The following is a 10,246-nucleotide window of genomic DNA, read 5'->3' on the forward strand; positions in this document are numbered from 1 at the left end:
TATATAAATGTCTATTCATAAGGCATTGTTCCCATGGGGTAACTAATGGTAAAATATGACAATAGTATAGTTTATATAAAATACAAAATAATGTTGGCCATTTGATGAAGAGTGCTGCTCTGCTTTCTTGCTATTTTTCATATCGGTCTGTGGTTGCCCTGCTTGTTTTTGCTGTGTGTGGCAGTGGTAAACAGACAGTATGAAACAGTAGAGCCAGCAGTGGCTGTTTTTGCAAATTAATTCGTAATTCCTCATCTCAGTAGGAATATAAATACATATAAAGTTCCATAACAGATGTCAGCACATTAATATTGATTTTTGTATTAAGGTAATCGGTCAGAGGAATATTATTTGGACCTCTGTCTGTAAAAGCCTTATTATAGGTAAATTGACATTGCATAAATGCTTTGTGAAACTATGTAACTAAATGGCCACTGTAAACATCACTATAAAAGTGGGTTATGTCAAGGCTGCAAGCCAATTTGTCCTAATTGAACAATATGGCATACATTCTCTTTGCTGATGCAATTTGACATGATGTCAGAGATTGTTCCCTTTGACATATTAAATGATATTGCAGTTTTTGGCAAATGCACCAGCAATTTGTGCACAGAGGATTTTGCCTCTTTTGAGTTTATTGTTTCATGTTTCTTTGAAAACCTACACTTACTTATAACTACGTACTAATAACCACACCTCTATTTAACATTAAAACAGTGTTACCTATGATTTGATTTTTTTAAGACTTAGGCCTAGTCCACACATACAGAGTATTTTTAAAAACTGTGTTTTCCTTTGTTCGCTCTCAAATAAAATCCCATCCAGACATGCACTGTTTAGAAAAATCTCTGTCCACATGAAAACTTAATAACACAATTGGAGCTCAAGAGCATGCCAAGCCAACAGGCGGCGATATAACCCTAGTCATGTAAAGAAGAAGAAGAAGATGAGGATGATGATGATGATGATGATGCCTGAAGAAAAGCTGTTACCGGAAGACTACCCACCAACTAGAAGCCCAACTATCTTGTCCAAGACCGGCAACTTTGGCAATGGGGTCTGTGTCGTGGCAGTGTTGGATTATGCACTGTAGCTGACCTTCGTAGCGCATTCTGACGCCTCCATTCCGGAATACAATGGTAGAGTAAAGTCCTGCTAGCAAGCCTGTAACCAGTACTATTTTGGCCACGTCTGCCATTGCAAAGAATGTCGCCTCATTTGTGAAACCTAACAAAGAAGATAACAGCGCACACTCTGACGTTACAAGCCGAAAATGTTAAAAGTCTTCAACCTGGCCAGAGATTTCCAAAAGCTCAGTTTACAGTGACCTAAAATGCTGTTTGTGTATGGACGAAAGGCCAAAACGCATGGAAAAGCTATGTTTAAAAAAATAATACCAGTGTACGTGTGGAATATGCCTTAATCTATTTGTCAGAGGAATTCTGGGTGGGGCTGAACGATATGGGAACATAATCTAATTGCGATTTTCTTTAACCAATAACCAATAAATATGAATCTTACTGATCTCCTGTAAGTAACATTATTGTAACAAATCACACAAACTAAAGTGAACACTAACTATGACTCAAAGCCTTTTTCATGCCTAAACCTAACCAACCAATCAGAGGTGGGACAGGCCTTCACCTGTCGCTCCGGACCATCCATTCTAGCATCAACCTTTACTTAACCCAGCAGTTGAAAAGCAAGATTCAGGAATTTTACTTGGTCTTGATGAGCTGCAGTATTAAGTCATGGAGAAACTCCTTTACTAATCTTGACAACTTTACCGCTAATTTGTTTTCTGCTCCGATCACCAACATCTGTCTGTTCTGAGCGAATTTACTGTCTCTCTCTATCTCTCTCGCTCAACCTCACACTCGCTACACACACATTACGCTACACAATACCAATTTAATATGTAAACGTGGATTGCACTTAAAATTGGCCTTGGGCATTTTTTACACAGTAGCACTGCAATCATCAAAGCATGTGCATGGTGTCAAATTTTACAAGTTGTTTTCTTCATCTAATCTCATTTGCATATGTCACATTGAGCATAGGGCAGCATTGGTCCACGTAGAGCATGCTTGATGGTGTTTCAAGCCCCCAATGTCAACTTCATGGAAGCGCTGCAAACGTAGACTTCAAGGCACCTAACCTTAACCCTAACCATTGCCTAATCCTAGTGCCTTCCAGGCAGTGCTGCCTAGAAGATGACGTTGGGGGCTTAAAACACCAAACACCCACATTAGTGTGACAGATGCATAATACTGATGGCACATCAATGATTGGGTCAATCGACAGTACCATTTGATTTTTGGCCTAGTGTTAAGGGTGGCAGTTTAGTGTGGATTACGCAGCCTCTAGATAGCCTGGTGTATCTGAGGCCAAGACAGCTAAAAATCCAAAGCTGTTATTTTGTATCTAAGCTGTAGTCTGTAGATAGATCACAGTCACCTGGCTGGGGTGTTAAGCCTGAGGGTTTACCTCCATGTAGCTATGCAGTACTGAATAATCCTTCACTTTTTGAACGTCACTTGACATGCCTGAGAAAGATGAACATCGATGCATTGTCAGATATGACATCAGCTATATGTGAGAAACACACCAATTCCTTCCCTTTAATGGTATACTGCAGTGTCTGTCAAGACTGATAATGTTTTATTGTAGGATTAAAATCTTATTCAAAGTTAAATTGATTGGCATTCAGATCATCTATCTGTTTGTCAATGCATGTCAAGTAGAGTGAGTAATCCAGGCTCATATCATGAACTTCCTCTGGTCAGATTCAGGTGTCTGTGGAAATGGGCCACTGCCTCTTAACCATAAAAACCTACACAAGTTTGGAGAATCTACAATGTTAAACTGTTCTCTTTGATTGCATAACACAGAGCAGGATTGCCATCAGCATATTTCCTTCTTATGCCTTAGGCTACCTCCCCTGCTGTTTTTCTCTCCACTTGATAAGGCACTCTGTTTGTCATACCATTGGCAACATAAAAATTACATTCATTACATACTTTTATGGCACCGAAAAAAATACCCGGATCCTATGAGTATCGAAAAGTTATTTATCTTTCGGTGCAAAATTTCAGTTCCAAAAGCGTCCGAGCACGTAAGCGCAAGCTTATCTGTCCTCTCTGCATATTGACACAGAGCGGAGCTCCGACCGACGCACACGCAGAGGTGCGGACGGAGTAAACCATGTCGGCTCTGCAGTTTTGTTGAAGTCACAGTGAGTCACGTCAATGCCGATAAAGCGGTTACAGTTTTTCAAAACATGCACACAGCGTTTGTTTGATATTAATAGCGAGCCGAAAGCGGTCGCATGCTGTTGTTTTACACTTCCTATGAGACAAGCAGGCACAACAGTGGTTTCTGTGCCCTGATGACTGACTGACAGGCTGAGGTTGTAAGGAAAGGCAACTTCTACAGCACCTTTCAGCAACAAGGCAATTCAATTACATTCCTTTGCACTTAAGTCAGTTCTTCATTAGTTCAATGTTGAGTTTGTTTTGCACTAAAAAGTCTTTGTTCTTTACATTCCTTTGCATTTTAGTTAGTTCAATATTAGCCTGTACACAATGTCATTTGTTTATTTATTCATTTATTTATTTATAATATGTTCATGTTGTGGCAAAAAGGGTTCTCTTTTTTTGTTAATTTTTAAAGTTCGGATTGATACCAATCCTGAGTATCTGACTGGCGCACCCCTATCAAAAAGCACGACCAGTTTTATTAATGTTACTTTGAGTGAGCAGTGTTACCAGAATTTTTTAATTTTGATAATTGTTTTGATTTACAATTAAGGTAGAAAATAAAAGTTTTATGTTTAATGTATGATTTAGTGCTCTCAGTTAAACGCGTTAACGCAAACCCATTTTAACTGGGTCAATTTTTTTATTGCAAGATTAACGTTAACTTTTTAGCCTAGCAAACTTTGTAGTTTATTTCACATGCTGTTGCAACAACTAGTAACGTTAGAAAAACTACAACACCACACTGGATCTAGCTAAACCAGAAACAAAACAGGCACGCCGCACACACTTGTTTGGGCTTGCGAGTCGGCCAAAGAGTAGTAGGCTAACGTTACGTTTTGAGTGGATGGCGAGTGCGAGACTCCAAAATGGATGCCAATAAGATTCTGAATGGAAAGTTTACTTTTAAAAAGTTGCCAAATGGTTCCATTGACAAGACCAAAGTGATCTGTGTGTCTTGTCGTTGTGAACGGAGATATCATCGCAGCACGTCCAGTCTGAAATACCACCTGATGGCCAAGCACACAGCTGATGCAAATTCTCTGCCTCCTCGTCAAAGCCGGGCAACAAAAGCACAAAGCAAGCCGATCCACTTTACCATTTTGATAAGAGCATTAAAATGAGAAAACATAATGGGACAAAAAGAAATCAAGGGACATTTAGAATAGATAAAAATGTGCGATTGATTGCGTGTTAACTATGACATTAATGCAATTAATCATGATTAAATATTTTAATCGTTTGACAGCACTAGTGTTTTTGTTGATGTTGAAATGAATTTTAAAACATATGATATTGGAAAAAAATATCGAAACTGAGGTAGGGCTGGGCGATAAAACAATAACGATATGTATCGCGATAGACACGTAATCAATATCAATAGAAAATGCGTTCGATAAAACGTTCGATAACTTGTTTTTCTTCTGAAGAAACCAGAAGTTTGGAAGCAAGTTTGGTTGCATGAACAAAGGCACTCACTCTCTGGTAACCTAGCAACGTAGGGAGTGACACTCTAACAGCCAATCATGTAACAGTATCAAGTTTGGTTGCGCCACATCGCTCTCGCGTGTTGGATTCTACCATTCTACAATAACAGAACCGGCGGCGTGTAGCGATAAGTGGAAAGTGAGTGCCGCAGCGAGCGAGGAAATTGTTGATAAAACAGGAAAAGTCAGTATGGCAGTTTTGGGGATTTTATAAGTCTGACCGTCGTCCCCACCAACACTACCGCAAACTTGTTTCACCACCTTAGCCGCGCTCACACTTTGGAGCAAAGCCGTATTCGCAAGCAACGTCCAACAACATCTGCAGCTGCTACACCGCACAAGCAGCAGACCGCCATGGAGAGGTACTCTGCATCAGCGCCTTACTAAATGCTACAAGCAGCAGACCGCCATGGAGAGGTACTCTGCATCAGCGCCTTACTAAACACTACAAGCAGCAGACCGCCATGGAGAGGTACTCTGCATCAGCGCCTTACTAAACGCTACAAAGAAATAACGGAGGCAGACGTGCTGAGCACTGTCCAGAAGCCAGGTTACCAACCTAGCACTAAACCTGCAGAAAATAGTTCTTCTCAGGTTTCAGGTTTCTCTATGTTTATATTTAACACTTTGCACCATTTTATTACACCTTATTAAGCAATTCGTACTTATTCTTTCTTCACTGTGATTTTAGACTTATGTTTACATTTTAATTTTGATTTCCATGGTTGTGTTGACATTTCTGCTTTTATAACTGAGGGGATTATAATCAGAGGAAGGTTAAGTTTAAAATAAAAATGTTTAAATTTAATATATTTTTCTCCTGGTCCTTATTTTAAATAGGTCATAAAAAATATCAATAATTATCGATATCGACCGATATGAAACACTTATATCGTGATACAGTTTTCAGCCATATCGCCCAGCCCTAAACTGAGGTATCAAAATTGGCACCGGATCAAAAGATTTTGAACGATGCCCAGCCCTAGGTATGTGAAAATGCAGTTTTGGAAGTGTTGATGTGCGGTTACTTTATTATTCAAATAATATTTGAATATTTAATGATCATATGCAGCCTGTTATTAATATGTACTACACTACTCAGGCATATGCCTTGTCAATGCCATTATAAGCATGTGATTGTTGTTACACGTTCTGTCCACTAGAGGGACTTCCAACATTAGCCTGGCCTTGAAGGGGACCTATGTCATGGCGCATTGCATTTCTGGCACGCTGCTCTCTGTTTACATTATTTTCCACCACGCACACAGCGACAAACACAAATCAACAGAGAACTCTGTAATGAAACATTATCTAACAAGTGTATTGAAGCAGCTCTGTTGTAAAGGCTAACGTTGCTCGGTTAGCACAATGACATCATGTTAGAAAGCACAGCCGAAACGATTTGTCATAAACTAAGTAACAATAGTGTTACCAAGATGCTAACAGCATTGATAACTAGCTAAGCCAAACAGTGCTGTCACTACTATTTTAGTGATTTCAAAGCAACCAGTTTCTTGCAGATTGTCTCGTTACTGAGAATACAGCTGTAAGAAAGTAATATATGAAGTCGAAGCTAACGCTGACAGCTGTAGGGCAGCTAACGATAGTTACGTATTGTAACTCCAGATTCTATGAGTATAGGTATAGCCCTCTAAGAGCTATTGCTATTGGGTTAATCCCTTCGCATGTGCAGTCATGAAGATTTATTTCGCACCCTGTGCCCCACACAGGCTTCTCTTATGTCCGCAGATACTGTATATTACTGCTGCGCAACCAGAGATCTGCTCCCGACGTCAGCATTTTTATTCAGCCAATGTTGGTGAAGCAGATGGCCTGAATCTTAAGCCCTATTTGCACGGTATAATACCATATTTCGCCGAAAACTGAGGTCCTGTGATAATATTAGTCCCGTGCGAATCGGCATCTCTGATTTGTCCAGGATTTGGCAGGGCTTTTTTTTCTTCTTCAAGGTACCTATTTCCTTCTTTTGCGTCTTTTTTTATCCATCTTTTATCCCACCTTTCTTTACACTTGGTCCAATCTCCAAACTCCTGTATAGACGGGCACCGGAGGACGAGGTCTTTGTAAATATTTTCCTAAACGGTGTGGTTGTGCACCATTTGTTCGAATTGCCTTTATTAACGTGGTTCACCCCAAACATCGATTAAAAAGAGTGTCTCCTCACGCGTCCAATGTCGACTTTTCTTCTTCGCACTAGCAGCCATGTTGAGAAGCGTAAACAAGGAAGTAGATGTACGCAAAGTCTTGACATCACATCCGGGTTCCGGCTTCCGGGAGATATGTCAGTAAATTTGAGTAAAATCACAGGCTTCGCTTATCCCGTTCGAATGCGCCAGATGAAAATCAGACGTGGGTGGGTAATTTATTAATCACACGAGGTCCCTAGATAATACTTATCCGGTGCGAATAGGGCTTTAGAGGGCTATGCCTATACTCATGAAATCTGGAGTTACAATACGTAACTATCATTCTATTTCGTATAGGCTTTGCCTTCTAACAGCTATTGCTATTGGGTTAAGGGCAAAACTGATGTAGTCAATGTCACCTGACAAGGTCCACAAGCAGAACATAGATTAATAATAATAATTTGTCTTCCTATTCACACTGAACAAGGTTTAATGAATCAAAACACACATTTTGATGAGAAAAAAACCCTGTCATCATGAGTAGGCCTACTACTGATTGTAAGGCCCATGTCATGTGGATTGTGATAATGTTTTATAATGACAAAAAATTATTATCACAATAACTGCAAAAAAAAACTGCATTCCTCATAGCCACTCAAGTACAGGAGGATGGAGACAGCAGCAAAACCAAACCTGACAGCTCATCATCTGCCATCAAGTGCGGGTAAAACTGCGTGAGTCATGGAGGACCACGCAGATAAAAAAACAAATTAACGGGCACGGGGATGCCCAGGAAGCTGCTGTGCAAACATCGGCCACCGTCATGCCTCTGAGGAGGCCGCGGACGCTGACGGCGCGAATGTCCCGAGGGGGGTTCCACTCCCTCCGTGCTATAGGCCTGGGTGATAGCTTCACACAGTCAATAAGACAGACGCTGCTCCGAAAGAGCCGCACCCTGTGAGTGTTCTCTGTAGTGAACGAACAGCTGCTGTGTTCGTCAGATGTCTGCCATGCGTAAAACATACTGGAATAACGCGCGCACCGGGCAAGTCGGTGAGACGCCTCCTCCGCGTCGTTATGAGGCTGAGGGAAAACTCCTTTGCCCGAAAGGGTTGTTAAAATGTTCAGTGTTATGATTGATTTGGCTGTAAAGTGGCCATGCTCCCGTCCCCTCTAATGGAGAGGCAGGACGGTGAAACCGACAGCGCGCATAAATCACTCACCCTCGTAGCCAACGTCAAGGCGAGGAGGAGCGCTGTTTTCAGTGACCGCATCCTGAGAGAGGCTTGTGCCAGAGGCTCGAAAGGAGGATTCCCCAGAGCTCGGAGCACCAGGGCTAAACCCCCATTGAGGTGTGAGAGAGCGCACAGCAGGTTTCTGTTGTCTGACCCTTCAAAAAACGTTTCACCAGGGGGTGCGCAAAAACTGACCTCTCTCCATAGCCCTTGCTTTATTGTAGACGGAGCCAAATCATTATCAACCAATGTTTGGATTTAAGTTAACACGAGGGGCAGAGGACACGATGTGGGCTCTGCACCTTTCTCCACACACCAGCGCTGGAGCGTGTTACGCGGTAGTGGAGGGGGCTCTCGCGCCCTAGATAGTGTGCACAACAGCAGGGGGCAATCCTCTCCAAGCGCTCTCGCTCAGCAGCCAGGCCCATAGCTGCTGGCTTATCACCGGGGTTGTGGAATATCGCACCGTTCAGCTGCAACAGTGCGTCTCCTTGCCACGGCAGTTGCCATGGGGACCCCGCCAGTAGTTGAACCGGGGTCGGGAACCAGGATGCGCTCGTGCGTTCCAGTGCCACCAGAATGACCAATAGGCTCTCCTCCCGGATGCGTGCCAGGAGGCAAGGAATCAGAGGGACCGGGGGAAAGCGTATAATGACGCCCTGGGCCACGGTCGGTGAGAACAGGCATCGACCCCGAGAGGTGGGCTGTCCCGTGTGTTCATAGAAAACCACAGTGTGCACTGTGTATTTTCTCGTGAAGCGAACAGATCCACTTTCGCTCTCCCGAACCTGCTCCTTAGCATCTGCACGAGAGCGGGATTCAATTTCCATTCGACCCCCACCCCCCCACCCCCCTTGACATTAGGTCTGCTGCGCGGATCAAAACCCCTGGGATGTACACGGCTCTGAGTGACAGCAGGTGTCTGTGTTCCTAAAGTAGTAGGCTCCGTATGGTCAACAGATGCCTCTTGGTCAGTGAAGCGAGCATTGACCTGGTTTTTGGCAGAGAGCGGTGGCTGTCGAAAGCGGGATGGAGGCCAAGCTCTGCCACCTTGGCGGGACCGCCATCCATCTCCCGGTTAGGGGAACGCTACTCAGCATTCACACAGGTTGAGAACAAAAACCTTAGCGGTGGGCAGGGAGCCCGCTCGCTGCGTAGGAGAAAAAAGAGGAGAAAGCCGCTAGTGTGGTGCTCCCTTCCTGGAACGTAGACAGTCGCTGTAGCGGGACTCCGTAATCCTCCGCCGTTACGAGCTCCAGTCCCATTGTCTGCCGCTTCAGTTCCTCCGGTGGTAAGCGGCCGCAGAACTGCCGAATGCCGGCGGGGTGCCAGCCCGGCGAACCGGGTCGAGGCACACTTCGCAGCTCGGGTGGAGGGCCGGTGGCAGGATATAGCCGGTCTATATGAAATAGAACATTAACTTTAGCTGTCTCCATGAAGCTCCCAGCTAAGCTCATATAAGTCTTGACGCAGTTAAGAAACCAGAACGAGCTAACTAATGATAACTAAAGCATTTTTGCTCGGTGGATGTCTATTTTAAAGTCATGAATCCCAGCCTACTTCCGATTTCCAGTCCTGTCACTCCCCCCTGTACTAACGTTACTCGGTAGGTAACGTTAGCTCATAATGCCATGTGTTTCTCACTCCCATAACTTTTTGTTCATCAAATGTGACATGAGAAGAGGGAGATTAGCTAACATTAGCCAACCTATTTATAAAAAAAAAATCACATTTGGAATAGTAATTTCAGCATTCGAATAGTATTGAATTATATTCAACTTTATATTTCAACTTATATTCGCTCCAACAGCCCTAGTAGACACTAAGCCCAAAAGGCTTTGTAATACATCAATACATGTTTGGGCCTGCATGAAAATCCTCCTAAAAAGGCCAAAGCATCCCAGAGATGAATGAATAGCCCATTTAGTTTCTAAAAGAAAAAAGAGATCTTGGTAAAACATCTGCAGTGGTTGAATATTGCAAAATCCCTGCAGGAGCACTTCACAGACTGCAGTTCTAACCCTTTTATTGGAAGTGGTGTTAAATTGTTTGACCAGACAAGGGACAACACAGATTATTGCTGTATTTATTGGCATGGATGTAGGCCCTAACAGTGAAAC

General features: G+C 43.0%; 1 protein-coding gene across 4 annotated transcripts in view; it reads left to right on the top strand.

Annotated features, from left to right (window-relative positions):
* Positions 1 to 10,246, top strand: part of pip4k2aa (phosphatidylinositol-5-phosphate 4-kinase, type II, alpha a) — a 42,213-nt gene that overhangs the window by 1,950 nt on the left and 30,017 nt on the right. Inside the window, exons 1-2 of one of the 4 annotated variants that reach the window (XM_039789994.1) lie at positions 3,201 to 3,206; positions 7,942 to 7,944. The exons of the other annotated variants lie outside the window; for them this stretch is intronic. The gene's annotated coding sequence lies outside the window, so the exon portion shown is untranslated. Of the gene's footprint in view, positions 1 to 3,200; positions 3,207 to 7,941; positions 7,945 to 10,246 lie in introns of those variants that run through there. 4 annotated transcript variants of the gene reach the window in all.

The sequence above is a fragment of the Perca fluviatilis genome, chromosome 22 (genome assembly GCF_010015445.1).
Source record: "Perca fluviatilis chromosome 22, GENO_Pfluv_1.0, whole genome shotgun sequence".
Lineage (NCBI taxonomy): Eukaryota > Metazoa > Chordata > Actinopteri > Perciformes > Percidae > Perca > Perca fluviatilis.